Source organism: Salmo trutta, chromosome 38 (assembly GCF_901001165.1).
Source record: "Salmo trutta chromosome 38, fSalTru1.1, whole genome shotgun sequence".
Lineage (NCBI taxonomy): Eukaryota > Metazoa > Chordata > Actinopteri > Salmoniformes > Salmonidae > Salmo > Salmo trutta.
In genome coordinates, this window is record NC_042994.1 from 5,135,541 (window position 1) to 5,155,616 (window position 20,076).

The window sequence follows — 20,076 nt, forward strand, 5'->3', positions numbered from 1 at the left end:
CCCCACCTGAACCCCATTACCCGTAGTGGACATCTCCTCCACTACCTGGGAGACTAGCCCCACCTGAACCCCATTACCCGTAGTGGACATCTCCTCCACTACCTGGGAGACTAGCCCCACCTGAACCCCATTACCCATAGTGGACATCTCCTCCACTACCTGGGAGACTAGCCCCACCTGAACCCCATTACCCGTAGTGGACATCTCCTCCACTACCTGGGAGACTGGCTCCACCTGAACCCCATTACCCGTAGTGGACATCTCCTCCACTACCTGGGAGACTAGCCCCACCTGAACCCCATTACCCGTAGTGGACATCTCCTCCACTACCTGGGAGACTAGCTCCACCTGAACCCCATTACCCGTAGTGGACATCTCCTCCACTACCTGGGAGACTAGCCCCACCTGAACCCCATTACCCGTAGTGGACATCTCCTCCACTACCTGGGAGAGTAGCTCCACCTGAACCCCATTACCCGTAGTGGACATCTCCTCCACTACCTGGGAGACTAGCTCCACCTGAACCCCATTACCCGTAGTGGACATCTCCTCCACTACCTGGGAGACTGGCCCCACCTGAACCCCATTACCCGTAGTGGACATCTCCTCCACTACCTGGGAGACTAGCTCCACCTGAACCCCATTACCCGTAGTGGACATCTCCTCCACTACCTGGGAGACTGGCCCCACCTGAACCCCATTACCCGTAGTGGACATCTCCTCCACTACCTGGGAGACTAGCCCCACCTGAACCCCATTACCCGTAGTGGACATCTCCTCCACTACCTGGGAGACTGGCTCCACCTGAACCCCATTACCCGTAGTGGACATCTCCTCCACTACCTGGGAGACTGGCCCCACCTGAACCCCATTACCCATAGTGGACATCTCCTCCACTACCTGGGAGACTAGCCCCACCTGAACCCCATTACCCGTAGTGGACATCTCCTCCACTACCTGGGAGACTGGCCCCACCTGAACCCCATTACCCGTAGTGGACATCTCCTCCACTACCTGGGAGACTGGCCCCACCTGAACCCCATTACCCGTAGTGGACATCTCCTCCACTACCTGGGAGACTAGCCCCACCTGAACCCCATTACCCGTAGTGGACATCTCCTCCACTACCTGGGAGAGTAGCTCCACCTGAACCCCATTACCCATAGTGGACATCTCCTCCACTACCTGGGAGACTGGCTCCACCTGAACCCCATTACCCGTAGTGGACATCTCCTCCACTACCTGGGAGACTAGCCCCACCTGAACCCCATTACCCATAGTGGACATCTCCTCCACTACCTGGGAGACTAGCTCCACCTGAACCCCAACACTCGTACTGGGCATCTCCTCACCAGTCTGGGGAATTGCCTCCCCAAATCCATCCTTACCTCCTACAACAATATTTTTCTGCTGCATAACAGACGCTATGTTCCCCTCTGGTATAAGCTGCAACCCTCAACGCGGACAACTTGTTCCTCAGCAACAGGTGCTTGTGACTGCTCTATCACTGTCGGACCACCTCTCTCTACATCAGTGGGCCCAGGCGTTACGAGGACCACCTGCACCCCTCCCTCCGCCTTCTCCCTTTTCGGGCAAGCATGTCGCAAAATCTTCATGCTGAGCACATCTCGGTAAAAAAGGTGGCCGTTTTGCTTCTGTCACCCACTTTGAAAATGAAATGCAAGGCTTGCCTTCTCCCTTTTATGGCCAACATCCCCACACTCAAAACAGTGTTGACTACCCGTACTAGCATAAGCCATACACAGTCTGCTGTCATACTTTACTTTAAAACAATAACTCCAAAGTCTGCTCCGGTGAGTCCAAAAACAAACACCGGTCGCCGAAACGACATAACCTGTTTCAGAGCCGGGTGTTTGAAACAACATACCCTGTTTCAGAGCCGGGTGTGAAAGACATAACCCGTTTCAGAGCTGGGTGTTTGAAACAACATAACCCGTTTCAGAGCTGGGTGTTTGAAACAACATAACCTGTTTCAGAGCCGGGTGTTTGAAACAACAACCTGTTTCAGAGCCGGGTGTGAAAGACATAACCCATTTCAGAGCTGGGTGTTTGAAACAACATAACCTGTTTCAGAGCCGGGTGTGAAAGACATAAGCCGTTTCAGAGCCGGGTGTTTGAAATGACATAACCCCTTTCAGAGCCGGGTGTTTGCAACCCAACGGGACAATTTTAATTGAACTTGCAAACTTCCCAAAATGCAATAACTTTTTAAAGTAATGATGACCTTAATCATGCCTAGAAAAAGGAAAACCACCAAGAAAATGAAAAAAAAAAATAACAGGCGATGTAACTCCACACCAAACACTCAAAATCCAAAAAAACTCCCAGCATGCACAGAGAGAGAGAGTTAGAGAGATATAGTTACAGAGAGATAGTTAGTTAGAGAGAGAGATAGTTAGAGAGAGAGAGAGAGAGAGAGACAGGGCAACCAGTGAAGAACAAACACCATTGTAAATACAACCCATATTTATGTTTATTTCTTTTCCCTTTTGTACTTTAACAATTTGCACTTAATTACAACACTGTATATAGACATAATATGACATTTGAAATGTCTTTATTCTTTTGGAACTTCTGTAAGTGTAATGTTTATCCATTTCACATGCTTTGGCAATGTAAACATATGTTTCCCATGACAATAAAGCCCTGAAATTAGAGAGAGAGAGAGATGCACTTCCTAACCTCCTGCCAAATGTACGACCATATTTCCCTCAGATTACACAGATCCACAAAGAATTAGAAAACAAATCCAATTTTGATAAACTCCCTTATCTATTGGGTGAAGTACCACAGTGTGCCATCACAGCAGCAAAATGTGTGACCACAAGAAAAGGGCAACCAGTGAAGAACAAAGACCATTGTAAATACAACCCATATTTATGTTTACTTATTTTCCCTTTTCTACTTTAACTATTTGCACATCATTACAACACTGTATAGACATAATACAACATAGAGATATTATTTTGTGAGTGTAATATTTACTGTTAAAATGAATTGAAAGAGAGAGACAGAGAGAGACAGAAAGAGAGAGATAGTGAGAGAAAGACAGAGATAAAGAGAAGCAGAGAGAGAGAGTCAGACAAAGAGAGAGACAGGTAGGTAGAGCCAGAGAGAGGTAGAGAGAGAATGTGGGGGATTGTTGAGTAAAACACTTTCCATCCATCCAGGAACAGTCGGGCCAAGCTTGTAAATAATGAGCTAAAGCAATGAGGTAGAGCACTAACGTCTTAAATTCATTATTGATTTGGATATATATATATATATATATATATATATATATTTATATATATATATAGCCATTTTTTCATTTTCGAGAAGAACACATTTTATTACACTTCAACAGAGTGAGAGAACAACCATAATAATAAAATGTAGGCATATAGGTGTAAAATAGTGTATTTATGATTTAGAACATTTCATAAACTCTGGGGGTTGGCGTTTGTGTACGATATCATGGTGGCTGGACTTGTGACAGTCATTATTATTTATTTAGTAAAGAAATGTGTCTCATCCCACACACTTGCAGGCTCATGGGCAGGCACAATAGGCACACTCTCTCTCACACACACACACACACACACACACACACACACACACCTCACTGTCCCGTCACATCCCCCCACCACACGCTCCACTTTACGACATCACACACTGCAACAGGAGCAACTGGAAAAATGATGCCATTATCCCTGCAACACAAACATTAATAACGTTTTCATTGACACCGTCGCCAGCCATGACCGCCCGCCAGGCCAGATAACACACACACACACACACACACACACGCACACACGCACACACGCACACACGCACACACCCATGGTGTAGTGAGCCATTTTGCACCATTTATCTTGGTGCCTGTTTACTTTGGGTATATCACACACACAGTGCAGCTGTTGGGAGGGTTAATGACATCTCACAACCCCCCACCTGGCCACACCACACACGTGTGTGTGTGGCTGACCCTTATTGTGTGGCTAATATGGTTGTGGTGGCCATTAGCCCAGGCCATGGTCTCTCTCTCAATTTTCATATTCCCTCTCACCCCTCCTCTCATCAGAACCCTTTTACAGAGCTCACCAACAACATCTCACGGTTTGACTTCAGTATTCGACGTTTGTCAAGGTGGGAGGGGATAAACGTCACATTTTGACGGTTAAGTTTAGGCATTCATTCTGAATGGTTGAGTTAAGGGTTAAGGTTTGGGATAGGGTCCAATAAGTGCCTAGCAATGGGATTGAACACATGACCCTCGGAGCCCCGAGCTCACAGCTTATCCGCCATCCCCATCCACATCGCCCTTGTCGCAAGTCTACTTGGTAATGGACCTCACCGTTGCCTCTAGTGGCCGGTTTTGAAGGCATCTCCCGACATCCTTGGATGAACGTCGAATATCGCCTTGGATCTCGAGTGACCTGACTGCCCTCACACTCCGTCTCTCCTCAGAACCCTTTTTTCCAGATCACAGGGCTTTAGATGGATTTCGTTCTCCTTTCATCTCTCTCTCTTCCTTTAACTGTCCCTCTCTCTTTCTTCCTTTAACTCTCTCTCTCTTTAACTCTCTCTCTCTCTTTCTTCCTTTAACTCTCCCTCTCTCTTCCCTCTCTCTTTCCCTTTAGACGTGCGTACACCCGCAGTGTGGAAGTCTTTGCGGAAAAGAAACCTATTTTCACTCCATTTTGTTTTTCTCAATACCCAGACTTACTCAGCCCTAAAGGTCCACATATCTATTACCAAGAAGGGAGAGAAGCCTAGTGCTCAAAGTGTGATTACAACCCTGAGTAAGAACAATAATAAAGTCTCAAAGTTTGAGAAATAAAAGTCAAATTTGGTTCAAGACCATAGATGCATGTTTTAGCATAGCTGCTCAATGAAGTTGGAACCTTCATGTCTTAACAATGCCATTATACTCTCTTCTCTCTACGGACGTGTTTTTCTATTTCACCCTCTGTTGCTACCTACCAGAGCGATTGAGTGGAATTAATTCATAATGGGTAGGGTTGCAAAGCTTCTGGCAATTTAGCAAAGTTACCGGAAACTTCAGTAATTTTGGTAATTAACAGAAAATCTATGGCAATCTATCATAACTTTGGTCATTTATACTTAAATAACAAAACAATATATTTTCATTTATAGTATTAATTTATTATATCTGTATCCATATTATCCATGATTTTCTAGTACATAGATCATACTGTTCAAGAGAAAATGTATTATTCTTTTCATTAATGATGCTAATCAATAATTACATTATTTTCAATTAACTCTGCAACTTTTGCAACTAATGACTTTTTTCACAACTGCCACCAAAAACATTTACAACAAATACATATTGACATAGTATTTTTTATTTTTTTTTAGTTTTATAAGAAAAAGTTTGAGAAGAAATATATAGGGATATTTCATACTGAAACCCTAAAATTAAACACCAATCGTCACTAAGTTGATGGTTTATATTTCGGATAATGTTTTATAGCTTTGTCATTCAATTTTTTTCTTATTCAATTATTTAATATATTTTACATGTGATAAGGCCACACATATTTACATACCTGTGACAATGTGAAGTACCCTAAAGGGCCACTAGATGTGATAGATTAGATAAAATCCTTGTAGTTTAGTGCTAAACTTTGAAGGTTTCCAGTAATATACCCTCCTTTTGAAATCCTAGTTATGGGTCTCTGGGATATTGCGGCTGAAATATTGTCACATTAAGCCTCCTCTTCCTCGTCGCATTTATCCCATCACCATGGAAACCATCTCCCAGAAGTCCCCTCTCCGTACAGAGAGAAGAATGATAATTGTGAGCTAGACTCAGCTGGAAGTAAAGAACACCCCTCTCCAGGTTTCCCAGACTCATAAAACTAACTTCAAGGTTTCATTTGATTAGGTGAGTAGTGTTGTCTTTTGTCAACATTCTTCCCCAGTGTGATTATCCATAGGCTACAATGACTGTGGGGACTTTATGCTGTTTCGCTTCCTCTATCTACACTACTGTTCAAAAGTTTAGGGTCACTTAGAAATGTCCTTGTTTTTGAAAGAAAAGCACTTTTTTCTGTCCATTAAAATAACATCAAATGGATCAGAAATACAGGGTAGACATTGTTAATGTTATAAATGACTATTGTAGCTGGAAACTGCTGATTTTTAATGGAATATCTACATAGGTGTACAGAGGCCCATTATCAGCAACCATCACTCCTGTGTTCCAATGGCACGTTGTGTTAGCTAATCCAAGTTTATCATTTTAAAAAGGCTAATTGATCATTAGAAAACCCTTTTGCAATTATGTTAGCGCAGGTGAAAACTGTCTTCTGATTAAGGAAGCAATACAACTGGCCTTCTTTAGACTAGTTGAGTATCTGGAGCATCAGCATTTGTGGGTTCGATTACAGGTTTAAAATGGCCAGAAACAAAGAACTTTCTTCTGAAACTCGTCAGTCTATTCTTGTTCTGAGAAATGAAGGCTATGCCATGCGAGAAATCGCCAAGAAACTGAAGATCTGGTACAACGCTGTGTACTACTCCATTCACAGAACAGCACAAACTGGCTCTGACCAGAATAGAAAGAGAAGTGGGAGGCCCCGGTGCACAACTGAGCAAGAGGACAAGTACATTAGACTGTCTAGTTTGAGAAATGCCTCACAAGTCCTCAACTGGCAGCTTCATTAAATAGTACCTGCAAAACACCAGTCTCAACGTCAGTGAAGAGGCGACTCCGGGATGCTGGCCTTCTAGGCAGAGTTGCAAAGAAAAAGCCATATCTCAGACTGGCCAATAAAAATAAAAGATTAAGATGGGTAAAAGAACACAGACACTGGACAGAGGAAGATTGGAAAAAAGTGTTATGGACAGACTAATCTAAGTTTGAGTTATTCGGATCACAAAGAAGAACATTCGTGAGACGCAGAAAAATTGAAAAGATGCTGGAGGAGTGCTTGACGCCATCTGTCAAGCATGGTGGAGGCAATGTGATGGTCTGGGGGTGCTTTGGTAGTGGTGAAGTGGGAGATTTGTACAGGGTAAAAGGGATCTTGAAGAAGGAAGGCTATCACTCCATTTTGCAACGCCATGTCATACCCTGTGGACGGCGCCATTTCCTCCCAATGACCTAAAGCACAGCTCCAAACTACGCACAAACTGTTTAGGGAAGAAGCAGCCAGCTGGTATTCTGTCTATAAGGGAGTGGCCAGCACAGTCACCGGATCTCAACCCTATTGAGCTGTTGTGGGAGCAGCTTGACCGTATGGTACATAAGAAGTGCCCATCAAGCCAATCCAATTTGTGGGAGGTGCTTCAGGAAGCATGGGGTGAAATCTCTTCAGATTACCTCAACAAATTGACAACTAGAATGCCAAAGGTCTGCAAGGCTGTAATTGCTGCAAATGGAGGATTCTTTGACGAAAGCAAAGTTTGAAGGACACAATTATTATTTCAATTAAAAATCATTATTTCTAACCTAGTCAACGTCTTGACTATATTTCCTACTCATTTTGCAACTAATTTCATGTACGTTTCATGGAAAACAAGGACATTTCTAAGTGACCCCAAAATCTATCTATCTATCTATCTATCTATCTATCTATCTATCTATCTATCTATCTATCTATCTATCTATAGCATGACAGCAAATAATGAAAAGGAAATGGCATAAAAACAGCAAGCTGGCTGTTTAGATAGCAACCCCACAGATAGTAACTTATGTTATGTTCATAGGTCCTTTGAGGTGAATGCTGCCTATCGTGTTCATTTATGATGCTAGTTGAGAAACATATGGCCTTCATAAAGATATTCCTGCTATGAAAATGCACTCACTTTTGGGTTAAAGCATCTGCTTAAATGGCATATATTATCTTCCCTTCACTGAAGTAGCTATGTTGAAGTAGGAAGCACGCAGAGTTAAAAGCATAACTGACTGGTATATCTTCACTTCAATGTTGACTGATGCCTTTTGCACATACTGTCCCTACCTGAGAGATCATGAAATATAACTCATATTCATCACTACTATTAACCTTTCGCCTTTCCTACTGGTGTTGCATCTTAATGTGATCACCCTGTTGCAGGAGAACGTTCCTGCAGTGCAGGACATTTAAAATTTGTAGTGTATTTGAGGTTTAAGAAGGCTTCTGAAGTTTGTAATTTCCACTTTGAAATTTCAGACTTCATTTTCCGTTAAGAAAAATATATCAACCCCTACAAAAATGTCCATTAATTATAATCCACATAATTCACATTTCCTGTTGCTGCGGAAATATTTTCCTGTTGTAGCAAACTGGATAAAATTAAGATCCTACATCTGAATGGAACCACTTTACATGTAAATGTATATTGCTTCTATAGGTGTTGGGCAAGGTTTAGCATCGTGACTTTAGTGATTTGACCCGGCATTATGAAGGAATATTATCAATACATGTGAACCTGGGCTTTCTGCACATGGCCCTCTGGAGAACAAATGAACACTTTGTGTGTGTGTGTGTGTGTGTGTGTGTGTGTGTGTGTGTGTGTGTGTGTGTGTGTGTTTGTGCGTGCATGCATGAGTGTGTGGGTGTCAGACAGCTATCAGTCAATCTCTTAGATTATTATCACTAATGACCATAATAATAAAAGACAAACGGAATCATAGAACATGCAAATGACTCACAGTGGAGAGAATAGCAATGAAGAGGTCAACTCTCCCCCCTCTCTCTCTCCCCTATCTCTCTCCCTCTCTCAGTAATGACGGTGGAAAACAGGCCTTAGAAAAACAGTCAAATGTTTTAGAGAACATTTTTCATTTAGTTTAGTTATAATCACATTTCGTAAGATCGCACCAGTGACCACGTGTCGCTAATGGCAACCAACTGGTACCCAAGGGAGTTGGGAATAGCAAAAACCTTATTCGAATGATGTAGAGTCATATTTATAAGCCATTAGCACTCCCTACTAGGAAGAACATTTGAGAAAATGAACACCAAATTTAAGGCAACAGATTTCAGTACCTGTGGATCCTTTCAGGAGTTTATTCAGCATTTAATTTATTGTTGATTCGCCCAATCATTCAGGCTCGGCCTTCAGTTAAACATACTGTACTGGCAGTAGGCAAGTCATTTTTAATATACACTACCGTTCAAAAGTTTGGGGTCGCTTAGAAATGGCCATGTTTTTGAAAGAAAAGCACATTTTTTGTCCATTAAAATAACATCAAATTGATCAGAAATACAGTGGACATTGTTAATGTTGTAAATGACTACTGTAGCTGGAAACGGAATATCTATAATATAATATAATATGGAATATTAACATAGGCGTACAGAGGCCCATTATCAGCAACCATCACTCCTGTGTTCCAATGGCACGTTGTGTTAGCTAATCCAAGTTTATCATTTTAAAAGGCTAATTGATCATTAGAAAACCCTTTTGCAATTATGTTAGCACAGCTGAAAACTGTTGTTCTGATTAAAGAAGCAATAAAACTGGCCTTCTTTAGACTAGTTGAGTATCTGGAGCATCAGTATTTGTGGGTTCGATGACAGGCTCAAAATGGCCAGAAACAAAGATACTTTCTTCTGAAACTCGTCAGTCTATTCTTGTTCTGAGAAATGAAGGCTATTCCATGCGAGAAATTGCCAAGAAACGGAATATCTTATACAACGCTGTGTACTACTCCCTTCACAGAACAGCGCAAACTGACTCTAACCAGAATAGAAAGAGGAGTGGGAGGCCCCGGTGCACAACTGAGCAAGAGGACAAGTACATTAGAGGGTCTAGTTTGAGAAACTGATGCCTCACAAGTCCTCAACTGGCAGCTTCATTAAATAGTACCCGCAAAACACCAGTCTCAACATCAAGAGTGAAGAGGCGACTCCGGGATGCTGGCCTTCTAGGCAGAGTTCCTCTGTCCAGTGTCTGTGTTCTTTTGCCCATTTTAATATTTTTATTGTCCAGTCTGAGATACGGCTTTCAGACCCCTTGACTTTTTCAACATTTTGTTAGGTTACAGCCTTATTCTGAAATTGATTACATTGTATTTTTTCCTTATCAAATCGACACACAATACCCTATAATGACAAAGCAAAAATGAGGTTGACAAAAACCCCTGAAATATCACATTTACATAACTTTTCAGACCCTTTACATAGTACTTTGTTGAAGCACCTTTGGCAGCAAGTACAGCCTCGAGTCTTCATGGGTATGACGCTACAAGCTTGGCACACCTGTATTTGGGGAGTTTCTCCAATTATTCTCTGATGGGGAGCGTCACTGCTCTGGGTGGGCCAGTCTGAGGTCCTGAGCGCTCTGGAGCAGGTTTTCATCAAGGATGTCTCTGTACTTTTCTCTGTTCATCTTTCCCTCGATCCTGAGTAGTCTCCCAGTTCCTGCCGCTGAAAAACATCCCCACAGCATGATGCTGCCATCACCATGCGTCACTGTAGGGATGGTGCCAGGTTTCCTCCAGATGTGACACTTGGCATTCAGGCCAAATAATTCAATCTTGGTTTAATTAGACCAGAGAATCTTGTTTCTCATGGTCTGAGAGTCTTTAGGTGACTTTTGGCACACTCCAAGTGGGCTGTCATGTGCCTTTCACTGAGGAGTGGCTTCCATCTTGCCACTCTACCATAAAGGCCTGATTGGTGAAGTGCTGCAGAGATGGTTTGATGGACAATTACTTCGACCTCACCTTTTCTTGTTGTTCTCAACTTGACTTTTATTAAAACAAGCTTTATTGGGTTTAAAAGGTGTAAAGAATAGTGAAGATATTGACATAAAAGTGAGGGTAAGGTTGTGTTGGGTATAGGATACAAACCCGGTTTAGGGTTTAGGTATGGGGGTAGGGTTGGGTACATGATATGAACCCAGTTTAGAGTAACGGTAAAGGTTTAGGGGTAGGGTATAGCATATTAACCCAGTTTAGTGAAAGGGTAAAGGTTTTGGGTAGGGTTGGGTACAGGATACGAACCCGGTTTAGGGTAAAGGTTTAGAGGGTAGGGTTGGGTACTGGATACGAACCCGGTTTAGGGTAAGGGTAATGGTTTGGGGGTAGGGTTGGGTATAGCATATTAACCAGGTTTAGGTAAAGGGGAAAGGTTTGGGGTAGGGTTGGGTACAGGATATGAACCCGGTTTAGAGTAAGGTTTGGGGGGGTAGAGTTGAGTACAGGATACGAACCCAGTTTAGGGTAAAGGTTTGGGGGTAGGGTTGGGCACAGGATACGGACCCAGTTTAGGGTAAGGGTAAAGGTTCGGGGGCAGGGTTGAGTACAGGATACGGACCCGGTTTAGGGTAAAGGTTTGGGGGTAGGGTTGAGTTCAGGATACGGACCCGGTTTAGGGTAAGGGTAAAGGTTTGGGGGTAGGGTTGAGTACAGGATACGGACCCGGTTTAGGGTAAGGGGTTTGGGTTGGGGGTAGGGTTGGGTACAGGATACTGACCCGGTTTAGGGTAAGGGGTTTGGGGAAGGGGTGAGTACAGGATACGGACCCGGTTTAGGGTAAGGGGTTTGGGTTTGGGTTGGGGGGAGGGTTGGGTAGAGGATACAGACCCGGTTTAGGGTAAGGGATTTAGGTTGGGGGAGGGTTGGGTACAGGATACAGACCCGGTTTAGGGTAAGGGGTTTAGGTTGGGGGGAGGGTTGGGTACAGGATACGGACCTGGTTTAGGGTAAGGGGTTTGGGTTGGGGGGAGGGTTGGGTACAGGATACAGACCCGGTTTAGGGTAAGGGGTTTAGGTTGGGGGGAGGGTTGGGTACAGGATACGGACCCGGTTTAGGGTAAGGGGTTTGGTTTAAGGGGAGGGTTGGGTACAGGATACGGACCCGGTTTAAGGTAAGGGGTTTGGTGGGAGGTGATAATTAACTTAATTAAAAAAGGAGTAGAGAAGAAGTACATTCATGTAGATCCCCCATACATGTCTATTCTCTATCAAGTCCATATCCCACTGTTCTACGCATTATTGCATATATTACAGGACCACAAAGGCACATCATTCTAACCACTGGGAGAATAAAGCATTGTTGGCGGCTCTGTGAATAGATATCCACCTGGAGTGTGTGTGTGTGTGTGTGTGTGTGTGTGTACAGTGCCTTGCAAAAGTATTCACCCCCCTTGTTATTTTGTTACATTACAACCTGTAATTTAAATTGATCTTTATTTGGATTTCATGTAATGGACATACACAAAAAAGTTACATGAAAAAAAATTGTTTAAAAGAAAATTAAGAAAATAAAAAAACGAAAAGTGGTGCGTGCATATGTATTCACCCCCTTTGCTATGAAGCCCCTAAATAAGATCTGGTGCAACCAATTAACTTCAGAAATCACATAATTAGTTAAATAAAGTTCACCTGAAAGGCCCCAGAGTCTGCAACACCACTAAGCAAGGGGCACCACCAAGCAAGCAGCACCATGAAGACCAAGGAGCTCTACAAACAGGTCAGGGACAACGTTGTGGAGAAGTACAGATCAGGGTTCGGTTATAAAAAATATCAGAAACTTTGAACATCCCATGGAGCACCATTAAATCCATTATTAAAAAATGGAAAGAATATGGCACCACAAACTTGCCAAGAGAGGGCCGCCCACCAAAACTCACAGACCAGGCAAGGAGGGCATTAAGCAGAGAGGCAACAAAGAGACCAAAGTTAACCCTGAAGGAGCTGCATAGTTCCACAGCGGAGATTGGAGTATCTGTCTATAGGACCACTTTAAGCCGTACACTCCACAGAGCTTGGCTTAACGGAAGAGTGGCCAGAAAAAAGCCATTGTTTAATTTTAAAAAATAAGCAAAAACGTTTGGTGTTTGCTAAAAGGCATGTTGGAGACTCCCCAAACATATGGAAGAAGGTAATCTGGTTAGATGAGATTAAAATTGAGCTTTTTGGCCATCAAGGAACATGCTATGTCTGGCACAAACCCAAAACCTCTCATCACCCCGAGATCACCATCCCGACAATGAAGCATGGTGGTGGCAGCATCATGCTGTGGGTATGTTTTTCATTGGCAGGGACTGGGAAACTGGTCAGAATTGAAGGAATCATTGATGGTGCTAAATACAGGGAAATTCTTGAGGGAAACCTGTTTCAGTCTTCAAGAGATTTGAGACTGGGATGGAGGTTCACCTTCCAGCAGGACAATAACCCTAAGCATACTGCTGAAGCAACACTCGAGTGGTTTATGGGGAAACATTCAAACCCAACCCAGTGGGTAATTCACAAGAACAGAACAGCCCGCTAGAACTGCCTGTTCAATTCCTACAACCTTTCCTCAACCCCCCCCCCTGCTGATCCCCTATATGGTGCACCCTGTGTGTGTGTGTGTGTGTGTGTGTGTGTGTGTGTGTGTGTGTGCGCGCGTGCGTACGCATGTGTTAGTGTGTGTGTGCATTACAACAGCCTCTTCAATTCAGTTCCTCCTACGAGAAGAGCCTCAGCTCAACCCCCACTGATCCACCTTGATGGTGTCCTCCCCCGCTAATCACCACAACAACAAATATCGGCAGATAATGCAACCAGACAATAACCAGCAGATAATGCTACCTTCAGGGCCATTTGATGCTTGAAAAGCCCAGCTAGACATGAGGGGACACGAATGGGGAGGGTTTTTGAAAATGCATTAGAACTCATGAAACAAAGATGCACCGGCACACCGGTGACCTCGACCCCCTCAGATCATCCATCCCCCTCCTGATCGATTTGAGACACACACATGCCCGCCTGCATGCACATAATCTCTCTCTCAAACACACACACACACACACACCAGGTTGCCCATCCACTCTCCGATCTCAGCAGGGTACATACTCCAGCCGTCTAGCATAACATTAAAAAAAAGGTTGTCTGATAGCATTTATATCATTGATAGTGGATATAGGGCTACTTAATGGCTGAATCCCAATGGGCCAGGTCAAAGCTAATGCACTTAAAGGGGACCAGGGTCAAAGCTAGTGCACTTAATAGGGAACAGGGTGCCATTTGGGACGTAGACAATGTCTATTCTGTTTGTTTCAGACTTTGCACTAATGTCATAGCATTAACAAAGGTCCTGCTTTGCGTAAATACAGATACCTTTAGATCACCTAAAGACTGATATTCCCTGTTGGCTAAACCCACAGCAGACATTGTTATTTTCTGTTTTGTTTACTCATTGAAAGTGAGTGCATGTCATAGCATTAGTAAAAGGTTACGCTACTCGAAACCTAATATGTTAATTTCAAACTTTCCACTAATGTCATAGCATTAGTAGCAAATGTTCTACTTCGACCGAAACAGCCTATGCTCTGGCAATCCCCATGGGTTAAAAGCACAGCGCTGTTATTTTCTCTTACCGCTTCATTGAAGTTGATGTGTTTTTAAATGTATTTTTTTCATAGAGGCAGAATTATTGAAGCACCCATGCATCTGCTATGAATGCATATTTCAAAGGTGATATACACTACACAGTCAAAAGTATGTGGACACGTGCTCGTCGATCATCACATTCCAAAATCATGGGCATTAATATGGAGTTGGTCCCCCCTTTTGCAGCTATAACAGCCTCCACTCTTCTGGGAAAGCTTTCCACTAGATGTTGGAACATTGCTGCGGGACTTGCTTCCATTCAGCCACAAGAGCATTAGTGAGGTTGAGCACTGACTGGCTTGCAGTCGGTGTTCCAATTCATCCCAAAGGTGTTCGATGGAGTTGAGGTCAGGGCTCTGTGCAGGCCAGTCAAGTTCTTCCACACCGATCTAGACAAACCATTTCTGTATGGACCTCACTTTGTGCACGGGGGCATTGCCAAGCTGAAACAGTAAAGGGCCTTCCTCAAACTGTTGCCACGAAGTTGGAAACACAGAATTATCTAGAATGTCATTGTATATTGTAGCATTAAGATTTCCCTTTACTTGAACTAAGGAGCCTAGACCGAAACCGTGAAAAACAGCCCCAGACCAGTATATCTCCTCCACCAAACTTTACAGTTGGCACTATGCATTGAGGCAGGTAGCGTTCTCCTGGTATCCGCCAAACCCAGATTAGTCCGTCGCACTGCCCGATGGAGAAGCGTGATTCATCACTCCAGAGAACGTGTTTTTCACTGCTCCAGAGTCCAATGGCAGTGAACTTTACACCACTCCAGCCAACGCTTGTCATTGCGCATGGTGATCTTAGGCTTGTGTGCAGCTGCTCAGCCATGGAAACCCATTTCATAAAGCTCCCGACTAACAGTTCTTGTGCTGACGTTGCTTGTAGAGGCAGTTTGGAATTCGGTAGTGAGTGTTGCAACCAAGGACAGACGATGTGTGTTGCAACCAAGGACAACGCTTCAGCACTCGGCGGTCCCCTTCTGTGAGCTTGTGTGGTCTACCACTTCACAGCTGAGCTGTTGTTGCTCCTAGATGTTTCCACTTCACAATAACAGCACTTACAGTTGACCAGGGCAGACATTTGACGAAAGGTGGCATCCTACTGTATGATGGTGCCACATTGAAAGTCACTGAGTTCTTCAGTAAGGCCATTCTGCTGCCAATGTTTGTCTATGGAGATTGCATGGCTGTGCACTCGATTTTATACAAATGTCAGCAACGGGTGTGGCTAAAATAGCCGAATTCACTAATTTTAAGGTATGTCCACATACACATGTCCAAAGGTATTTCCCCATTGTAATTTTCAGATTCTTTACTTGTCTCCAATATATTGATTTGCTTCATCTTATTTAATAGATTTTTGCTAACCATGGAGTTTATGGCATAGATTAAACTATGAAGTCATGAAAAACGTTTTATTTACTTTCATCTGATTTTGGCACTAGACTGAATTCAGAAATCCTGGTTCAAATAGTGTTTGAAACTATTTCAAACACTTAATCTGGGCTTGATTGAACTTGCTTGGTGCAATGGAACCAATGGAAGTCGCAAAAAAGCACACCAAGGTCATCTGGCACTCCAGGCAGGCTAAAGCAAATGCAAAAAGTTTTGAACCCAGGTCTGCCTCAAATCCAGATCAAGTTTGTTTAATAGTAGTGACACAGCAGTGACACAACTGTTCAAATCAAATAAATGAACGTGTGAACACCTATTTACACCCATCGCGTTTCTCAGAGGGCAGTCATTTACTACATATGACGCAGGTTATGTATCTTGGTCAAACATTTAATAATAAGCAGACAGCTAGCAGAGCGAGGGGAGGTACAAAGGTTGGTTTGTTGACATGGTGCAACAGGAAGTAGACTGTCTACTGACCAGACATTGGTAAAGACGGTTGGCCAAAGACCTCCATAAGTGGATAGCCTTTGTTGCTGCCTTATTTTTTTTCATGTATTTATTTGACCTTTATTTTGACAGGGAGACATGAGACCAAGGTCTCTTTTACAGATGAGCCCTGAATATACATCAATACACTATATATATATATCAATATTCACATCAATACACAAAAGCAAAATACAGTCATAGAAAACGAACACATTCTTCAGTAAAAAGGTTTTCAATCAGCCTTTCGAATTGCCCTAGAGACACCAATTCATCCAATTTCAGAGCGAGTCAGATTATTCCAGTAAGGTGAAAGAAAACTAAAAGGAGATTTACTTAACTCAGTGTCGATTGAAGGGATCTCCATACATGTACAGTTGAAGTTGGAGGTTTACATTCAATTAGGTTGGAGTCATTAAAACTAGTTTTTCAACCACTCCACACATTTCTTGTTAACAAACTATAGTTTTGGCAAGTCGGTTAGGACATCTACTTTGTGCATGACACAATTGTTTTTTCCAACAATTGTTTACAGACAGATTATTTCACTTACAATTCACTGTATCACAATTCCAGTGGTTCAGAAGTTTACATACACTAAGTTGACTGTGCTTTTTAACAGCTTGGAAAATTCCAGAAAATTATGTCATGGCTTTAGAAGCTCCCAATAGGCTAATTGACATAATTTGAATCAATTGGTGTATTTGTTGATGTATTTCAAGGCCTACCTTCAAACTCAGTGCCTCTTTGCTTGACATCATGGGAAAACCAAAAGAAATCAGCCAAGACCTCAGAAAAAAAATTGTAGGGCTCCACAAGTCTGGTTCATCATTGGGAGCAATTTCCAAACACCTGAAGGTACCACGTTCATCTGTACAAACAATAGTACGCAAGTATAAACACCATGGGACCACGCAGCCATCATACCGCTCAGGAAGGAGACGCGTTCTGTCTCCTAGAGATGAACGTACTTTGGTGCAGAAAGTGCAAATCAATCCCAGAACAACAGCAAAGGACCTTGTGAAGATGCTGGAGGAAACAGGAACAAAAGTATCTATATCCACAGTAAAACGAGTCCTATATCGACATAACCTGAAAGGCCGCTCAGCAAGGAGGAAGCCACTGCTCCAAAACCGCCATAAAAAAGCCAGACTACGGTTTGCAAATGCACATGGGGACAAACATCGTACTTTTTGGAGAAATGCCCTCATCTGATGAAACAAAAATAGAACTGTTTGGCCATAATGACCATCGTTATGTTTGGAGGAAAAAAGGGAAGCATGCAAGCTGAAGAACACCATCCCAACCATGAAGCATGGGGGTAGCAGCATCATGTTGTGGGGGTGCTTTGCTGCAGGAGGGACTGGTGCACTTCACAAAATAAATGGCATCATGAGGAAGGAAAATTAAGTGGGTATATTGAAGCAACATCTCAAGACATCAGTCAGGAAGTTAAAGCTTGGTCGCAAATGGGTCTTTCAAATGGACAATGACACAAAGCATACTCCCAAAGTTGTGGCAAAATGGCTTAAGGACAACAAAGTCAAGGTATTGGAGTAGCCATCACAAAGCTCTGACCTCAGTCCTATAGAAAATTTGTGGGCAGAACTGAAAAAGCGTGTGTGAGCAAGGAGGCCTAAAAAAGCTGACTCAGTTACACCAGCTATGTCAGGAGGAATGGGCCAAAATTCACCCAACTTATAGTGGAAGGCTACCCAAAACGTTTGACCCAAGTTACATTTTTTAAAGGCAATGCTACCAAATACTAATTGAGTGTATGTGAACTTCTGACCCACTGGGAATGTGATGAAAAAAATTAAAGCTGAAATAAATCATTCTCTCTCCTATTATTCTGACATTTCACATTCTTAAAATAAAGTGGTGATCCTAACTGACCTAAAACAGGGAATTGTTACTAGGATTAAATGTCAGGAATTGTGAAAAACTGAGTTTAAATGTATTTGACTAAGGTGTATGTAAACTTCCGACCTCAACTGTATGTACATAGAAATAGGAATAAGTGACAGATAATTCCCCTATGCCACAGCCAGGAGGGGGGCAGTAAATCCCTTATGCCACAGGGGGGCAGCTTGCCATTTTAAGAGGGGCAGTAAATCTCCTATACCACAGCCGGCGCTACAAGGATGAGTGATGAGCCTTTTGGAGCTGTCAGTGTGGGAGCTTGAGGGGACAATGCTATTCAGTTGACTAATTAGAGAAATACAGAGAAAATAAATAGGCCTTCACATACACTACCAGTCAAAAGTTTGGACACACCTAGAAATACCTTATTTCCTTCACTCTGCGGTCCAACTCATCCCAAACTATTGCAATTGGGTTGCAGTCAGCTGATTGTGGAGGCCAGGTCATCTGATGCAGCACTCCATCACTCTCCTTCTTGGTTAAATAGCCCTTACACAGCCTGGAGGTGTGTTGGGTCATTGTCCTTTTGAAAAACAAATGATAGTCCCACTAAGTGCAAACCAGATGGGATGGCGTATCACTACAGAATGCTGTGGTAGCCATGCTGGTTAAGTGTGCCTTGAATTCTAAATAAATCCCTGTCAGTGTCACCAGAAAAGAACCCCCACACCATCACACCTCCTCCTCCATGCCTCACGGTGGGAACCACACATGCGGAGATTATCCGTTCATCTACTCTGCGTCTCACAAAGACACGGCGGTTGGAACCAACAATCTCAAATTTGGACTAATCAGACCCAAGGACAGATTTCCACCGGTCTAATGTCCATTGCTCAAGTCTCTTGGCCCAAGCAAGTCTCTTCTTCTTATTGGTGTCCTTTAGTAGTGGTTTCTTTGAAGAAATTTGACCATGAAGACCTGATTCATTCCTTTGAACAGTTGATGTTGAGATGTGTCTGTTACTTGAACTCTGTGAAGCATTTATTTGGGCTGCAATTTCTGAGGCTGGTAACTCTAATGAACTTCATCTCTGCAGCAGAGGTAACTCTGGGTCTTCCTTTTCTGTGGTGGTCCTCAAGAGAGCCAGTTTCATCATAGCACTTGATGGTTTTTGCGACTGCACTTGAAGAAACTGTCAAAGTTCTTGAAATTTTCCGTATTGACTTTATTTTTATTTATTTCACCTTTATTTAACCAGGTAGGCAAGTTGAGAACAAGTTCTCATTTACAATTGCGACCTGGCCAAGATAAAGCAAAGCAGTTCGACAACATACAACAACACAGAGTTACACATGGAGTAAACAACATACAGTCAAAAATACAGTAGAAAAAAAATAAGACTATATACAATGTGAGCAAATGATGTGAGATAAGGGAGGTAAAGGCAAAAAATGCCATGGTGGCAAAGTAAATAAAGTATAGCAAGAAAAACACTGGAATGGTAGATTTGTAGTTTGAAGAAAGTTCAAAGTTCAAATCTAAATAATATGGTGCAAAGGAGCAAAATAAATAAAATAAATAAATACAGTAGGGGAAGAGGTAGTAGTTTGGGCTAAATTATAGATGGGCTATGTACAGGTGCAGTGATCTGTGAGCTGCTCTGACAGCTGGTGCTTAAAGCTAGTGAGGGAGATAAGTGTTTCCAGTTTCAGAGATTTTTGTAGTTCGTTATAGTCATTGGCAGCAGAGAACTGGAAGGAGAGACGACCAAAGGAGGAGTTGGCTTTAGGGGTGACCAGAGAGATATACCTGCTGGAGCGCGTGCTACAGGTGGGTGCTGCTATGGTGACCAGTGAGCGGAGATAAGGGGGGACTTTACCTAGCAGGGTCTTGTAGATGACCTGGAGCCAATGTGTTTGGCGACGATTATGAAGTGAAGGCCAGCCAACGAGAGCATACAGGTCGCAGTGGTGGGTTGTATAT